Source organism: Salmo salar, chromosome 02 (assembly GCF_965601325.2).
Source record: "Salmo salar chromosome 02, fSalSal1, whole genome shotgun sequence".
NCBI lineage: Eukaryota > Metazoa > Chordata > Actinopteri > Salmoniformes > Salmonidae > Salmo > Salmo salar.
Genome location: NC_138292.1, coordinates 41596480 through 41603108, shown reverse-complemented (window position 1 = coordinate 41603108; position 6629 = coordinate 41596480).

The window sequence follows — 6629 nt, the reverse complement described above, 5'->3', positions numbered from 1 at the left end:
TCCTCCTTCCCTCTAGTCAATCATTAACATCTACTTCGGGTTAGTCATGACAAGCCACCAGCCAGGAGGAGGACGGGTCAGAGAGAGCAAACGAGAGAGTAAGAGAAGGAGAGAGAGAAAGAACAGGTGGGACAGGTTTCTAATTGAAGGAGAGAGACGATAGGCAAGGGTGAAAAAGAACATGACCACATATTGTCAGCTGTACAAATAACTGGCACACATTGTATGGGGAAAAAACAAGACAGTCACATACATCAGTGTGACGTAATTCTCTCTGTGTGTGTGTGTGTGTGTGTGTGTGTGTGTGTGTGTGTGTGTGTGTGTGTGTGTGTGTGTGTGTGTGTGTGTGTGTGTGTGTGTGTGTGTGTGTGTGTGTGTGTGTGTGTGTGTGTGTGTGTGTGTGTGTGTGTACCCCTTAGAGTAGAATAGCTGTCCATTCATAGAATAGATTACATTGAAGATTGCAGATAACGAGTATGCTTGACTAAACCTGAACAAATCTGTAATGGCGTGCATGAAAAGGACATTGCTGCAGCAAAGAATAAATACATTATATTACTCTCTCAAAGTATTGAACATGTCTTGGAGGCTCCAGGTAGCAACATGTGACAATTCTCACCTTCTATTGCTAATAATGTTTTACTGAATGGTTTCCCGTTAAATATTATCTGCCTCATGTTTACAGATGTAGGTTCTTAATTTGACCTATATTGTCACAGCAATAATCCTACAACAACATGATTTAAATGTTTAGTCTATAATGTTGAATGAATGGTGGTCAGGCTATTAGCTGGCCAAAAGTAGGCTACAGTCGCGGCCAAACATTTTGAGAATGACACAAATATTAATTTCCACAAGGTTTGCTGCTTCAGTGTCTTTAGACATTTTTGTCAGATGTTACTATGGAATACTGAAGTATAATTACAAGCATTTCATAAGTGTCAAAGGCTTTCATTGACAATTACATGAAGTTGATGCAAAGACTCAATATTTGCAGTGTTGACCCTTCTTTTTCAAGACCTCTGTAATCCACCCTGGCATGTTGTCAATTAACTTCTGGGCCACTTCCTGACTGATGGCAGCCCAATGGGATTAAGGTCTGGGGAGTTTCCTGGCCATGGACCCAAAATATCAATGTTTTGTTCACCGAGCCACTTAGTTATCACTTTTGCATTATGGCAAGGTGCTCAATTATGCTGGGAAAGGCATTGTTCATCACCAAACTGTTCCTGGATGGTTGGGAGAAGATGCTCTCGGAGGATGTGTTGGTACCATTCTTTATTCATGGCTGTGTTCTTAGGCAAAATTGTGAGTGAGCCCACTCCCTTGGCTGAGAAGCAACCCCACACATGAATGGTCTCAGGATGCTTTACTGTTGGCATGACACAGGACTGATGGTAGCGCTCACCTTGTCTTCTCCGGACAAGCTTTTTTCCGGATGCCCCGAACAATCGGAAAGGGGATTCATCAGAGAAAATGACTTTACCCCAGTCCTCAGCAGTCCAATCCCTGTACCTTTTGCAGAATATCGGTCTGTCCCTGATGTTTTCCTGGAGAGAAGTGGCATATTTGCTGCCCTTCTTGACACCAGGCCATCCTCCAAAAGTCTTCACCTCACTGTGCGTGCAGATGCACTCACACCTGCCTGCTGCCATTCCTGAGCAAGCTCTGTACTGGTGGTGCAACGATCCCACAGCTGAATCAACTTTAGGAGACGGTCCTGGCGCTTGCTGGACTTTCTTGGGCGCCCTGAAGCCTTCTTCACAACAATTGAACCGCTCTCCTTGAAGCTCTTTATGATCAGATAAATGGTTGATTTAGGTACAATCTTACTTTCAGCAATATCCTTGCCTGTGAAGGCCTTTTTGTGCAAAGCAATGATGACGGCACGTGTTTCCTTGCAGGTAACCATGGTTGACAGTGGAAGAACAATGATTCCAAGCACCACCCTCCTTTTGAAGCTTCCAGTCTGTTATTCGACTCAATCAGCATGACAGAGTGATCTCCAGCCTTGTCTTCGTCAACACTCACACCTGTGTTAACGAGAGAATCACTGACATGATGTCAGCTGGTCCTTTTGTGGCAGGGCTGAAATGCAGTGGAAATGTTTTGGGGGGATTCAGTTCATTTGAATGGCAAAGAGGGACTTTGCAATTAATTGCAAACATTCTGGAGTATATGCAAATTGCCATCATACAAACGGAAGCAGCAGACTTTGTGAAAATTCATATTTGTGTCATTAAAACTTTTGGCCACGAATGTACATGAACGTGCAATACTGTTAAAGACGTCCTAACAGCGATTTTGAACTTTTACTGTTGAAGAGTGATATCCCAACCGTAAATACAGTAAAGTACACACACTAAAGGCTAAAAAATATATATTTTTACACAACCGCAAACTTCAAGGAGAAGAGCATTCAATGAGTTGGTGTGATAGGAATCTGTGATGTTAACAGCCACCTGAGGAATAATAGAGGAGCAATAGAGAACAAAAAGGGGAAAGGCCCACCGCCTCACTTGTGAGGTGAAAAGGAAACTGGAGTGCCAACCGTGTTTGAGAGAGGAGTTTCAGTGAATTTATGAAAATTTTCATTTTTTTATTTCACCTTTATTTAAATAGGCCATATAGGTGAAATAAATACAATATAGCATTAACACTGGAGTGATAGATGGGCAGATGATGATGTGCAAGTAGGGATATAGGGGTGCAAAAGAGCAAAAAAATATATAAATAAATAAATAACAATATGGGGATGAGGTAGTTGGGTGTGCTATTTACAGATGGGCTGTGTACAGGTACAATGATCAGTAAGCTTCTCTGATAGCTGATGCTTAAAGTTAGAGAGGGAGATGTAAGTCTCCAGCTTCAGTGATTTTTGCAATTTGTTCCATTCATTGGCGGCAGAGAACTGGAAGGAAAGGCGGCAAAAGAGGTGTTGGCTTTGGGGATGACCAGTGAAATATACCTGCTGGAGCACGTGCTATGGATAGGTGTTGCTATGGTGACCAGTGAAATTAGATAAGGCAGGGCTTTACCTAGCAAAGACTTATAGATGACCTGGAGCCAGTGGGTTTGGCGACAAATATGTAGCGAGGGCCAGCCAATGAGAGCATACAGGTCGCAGGGGTGGGTAGTATATGGGGCTTTGGTGACAAAACAGATGGCACTGTGATAGACTACATCCAATTTGCTGAGTAGAGTGTTGGAGGCTATTTTGTAAATGACATCGCCGAAGTCAAGGAACGGTAGGATAGTCAGTTTTACGAGGGTATGTTTGGCAGCATGAGTGAAGGATGCTTTGTTGCGAAATAGGAAGCCGATTCTAGATTTAATTTTGGATTGGAGACGCTTAATGTGAGTCTGGAAGGAGAGTATACAGCCTAACCAGACACCTAGCTATTTGTAGTTGTCCACATATTCTAGAGGTGGCGTAGAGGTGGATCAGAGAATCACCAGCAGCAAGAGCGACATCATTGATATATACAGAGAAAAGAGTCGGCCCGAGAATTAAACCCTGTGACACCGCCATTGAGACTGCCAGAGGTCCGGACAACAGGCCCTTCAATTTGACACATCTATCTGAGAAGTAGTTGGTGAACCAGGCGAGGCAGTCATTTGAGAAACCAAGGCTATTGAGTCTGCCGATAAGAATGCGGTGATTAACAGAGTCGAAAGCCTTGGCCAGGTCGATGAAGACGGCTGCACAGTACTGTCTTTTATCGATGGCGGTTATGATATCGTTTAGGACCTTGAGCGTGGCTGAGGTGCACCCATGACCAGCTCGGGAAACCAGATTGCATAGTGGAGAAGGTACGGTGGAATTCGAAATGGTCGGTGGTCTGTTTGTTAACTTGTCTTTCGAAGATTTTAGAAAGGCAGGTCAGGATGGATTTAGGTCTATAACAGTTTAGGTCTAGAATGTCGCCCCCTTTGAAAAGGGGCATGACCACGGCAGCTTTCCAATCTTTGGGGATCTCAGACGATACGAAAGAGAGGTTGAACAGGATAGTAATAGGGGTTGCAACAATTTTGGCGGATAATTTTAGAAAGAGAGGGTCCAGATTGTCTAGCCCAGCTGCTTTTAAGGGATCCAGATTTTGCAGCTCTTTCAGAACATCAGCTGTCTGGATTTGGGTGAAGGAGAAGCGGGGGGGACTTGGGCAAGTTTCTCCGGTGGGTGCAGAGCTGTTGGCCGGGGTAGGGGTAGCCAGGTGGAAAGCATGGCCAGCCGTAGAAAAATACTTATTGAAATTATTGATTATCGTAGATTTATATGTGATGACAGTGTTTCCTAGCCCCTGTGCAGTGGGCAGCTGGGAGGAGGTGCTCTTACAGTGTCCTAAAACTTTTTGGAATTAGTGCTACAGGATGCAAATTTCTGTTTGAAAAAGCTAGCCTTAGCTTCCTAAAACTGTGTATATTGGTTCCTGACTTCCCTGAAAAGTTGCATATCGCGGGGGCTATTCGATGCTAATGCAGAATGCCACAGGATGTTTTTGTGCTGGTCAAGGGAAGTCAAGTCTGGGGTGAACCAAGGGCTATATCTGTTCTTAGTTCTACATTTTTTTTAACAGGGCATGCTTATTTAAGATGGTGAGAAAGCACTTTTAAAGAGCAACCAGTCATCCTCTACTGACGGGATGAGGTCAATATCCTTCCAGGATACCCGAGCCAGGTCGATTAGAAAGGCCTGCTCGCTGAAGTGTTTTAGGGAGCATTTGACAGTGATGAGGGGTGGTCGTTTGACCACAGACCCATTACGGACGCAGGCAATGAGGCAGTGATCTCTGAGATTCTGGTTGAAGTCAGCAGAGGTGTATTTAGAGGGAAAGTTGGTCAGGATGATATCTATGAGGGTGCCCATGGTTTCGGATTTAGGGTTGTACCTGGTAGGTTCCTTGATAATTTGTGTGCGATTGAGGGCATCTAGCTTAGATTGTAGGACGGCCGAGGTGTTATGCATATCCCAATTTAGGTCACCTAACAGTACAAACTCTGAAGGTAGATGGGGGGCAATCAATTCACATATGGTGTCCAGGGCACAGCTGGGGGCTGAGGGGGGTCTATATGGAAATTTCAGAAGTGTCCTAAAGCAGTGAATAAAACAAACTTAGGGAGGAGACTTCTGATGTCAACATGCATGAAACCAAGGCTTTTACGGTTACAAAAGTCAACAAATGAGAGTGCCTGGGGTCTGGTAATAGGTGTGGTGCTGGGGGCTACAGGGCCTGGGTTAAACTCTACATCACCAGAGGAACAGAGGAGGAGTAGAATAAGGGTACCGCTAAAGGCTATAACAACTGGTCGTCTAGTGCTTTGGGAAAAGAGAATAAAAGGACCAGATTTCTGGGCGTGGTGGAATAGATCCAGGGCATAATGTACAGACAAGGGTATGGTAGGATGTGAGTACAGTGGAGGTAAACGTAGGCATTGAGTGACGATGAGAGCGGTAGTGTCGCTGGAGGCACCAGTTAAGCCAGGTGAGCTCTCCGCATGTGTGGGGGAGGAACAAAATAGCTATCAAAGGCATTTAGGGCGGGGCTGGGGGCTCTACAGTGAAATAAAACAATAACTAACCTAAACAGCAGTAGACAAGGCATATTGACATTAGGGAGAGGCATGTGTAGCCAAGTGATCATAGGGTCCAGTGAGCAGCAATATGTGGGTCAGGGAGCCGTTCGGTGGTCGCTACTACGCTAGGCAAGCTGAAGACACGGCGATTCATAAAGCTTGCGGGCTGGGGCTAGCAGATGGGTCTACGGCGATGTCGTAATGGAAAAGCCTGTTGAAACCTCCTCAGACGATTACATCGGCAGACCAGTCGTGATGGATCAGCTGGGCTCCATGTCAGCAAAAAGGGTCCAGGCCAATTGGCAAAAGAGGTATTGTAGCCCAAGAATTAGCTGGTAGACCTCTTCGGCTATCCGGGAGATGGGCTTAGCTCGAGTCTAGCTCAAGGCTAACTGCTGCTTGCTTCGGGACAGAGGCGTTAGTCAGCAGTAGCCACTCAGGTTGCAGCTAGCTAGCTGCGATGATCCGGTGTACTGGTCCAGAGCTTGCAGTAGGAATCCTGTGACGTGGTAGAGAAAAAGCAGTCCGATATGCTCTGGGTTGATATTGCGCTGTGCAGACTGGCAGGTATAGACCAAGCAGAAGCTGGCTGGTGTCCGAGTTAACGGTGAAGACCGCTAGCAGTGGCTAACTGACTACTAGCTAGTAGCTAGTTAACTGGCTAGCTGCTGATGTGGGTTCCAGTTCTAAAGTATAAAAATAGCAGATCCGTACCACACTGGGTGAGGCGGGTTGCAGGAAAGTATATTCAGTCCTTAGATGGAAAGAGTGATTCAAATATATACAAAATATATACGGAAAAAACGAGGAAGACGACTATTTACACGGGACAATAAAACACACGTCCGACTGCTATGCCATCTTGGCATAAGGATGAAGCTTATCTGCATTTCCTGCAGTGCAGTAAAATTCTCAACAACAAAAGAGTGATCAAATTAAGATCCTACATCTGTAAATCAAAGCATTCACCACTTCTCTTCCCTATACACAGAATACAGTACTGACAGTCAGTATAATGACTTGTAAATCTCTGCTCTTTCATGTCTAGTGCATGT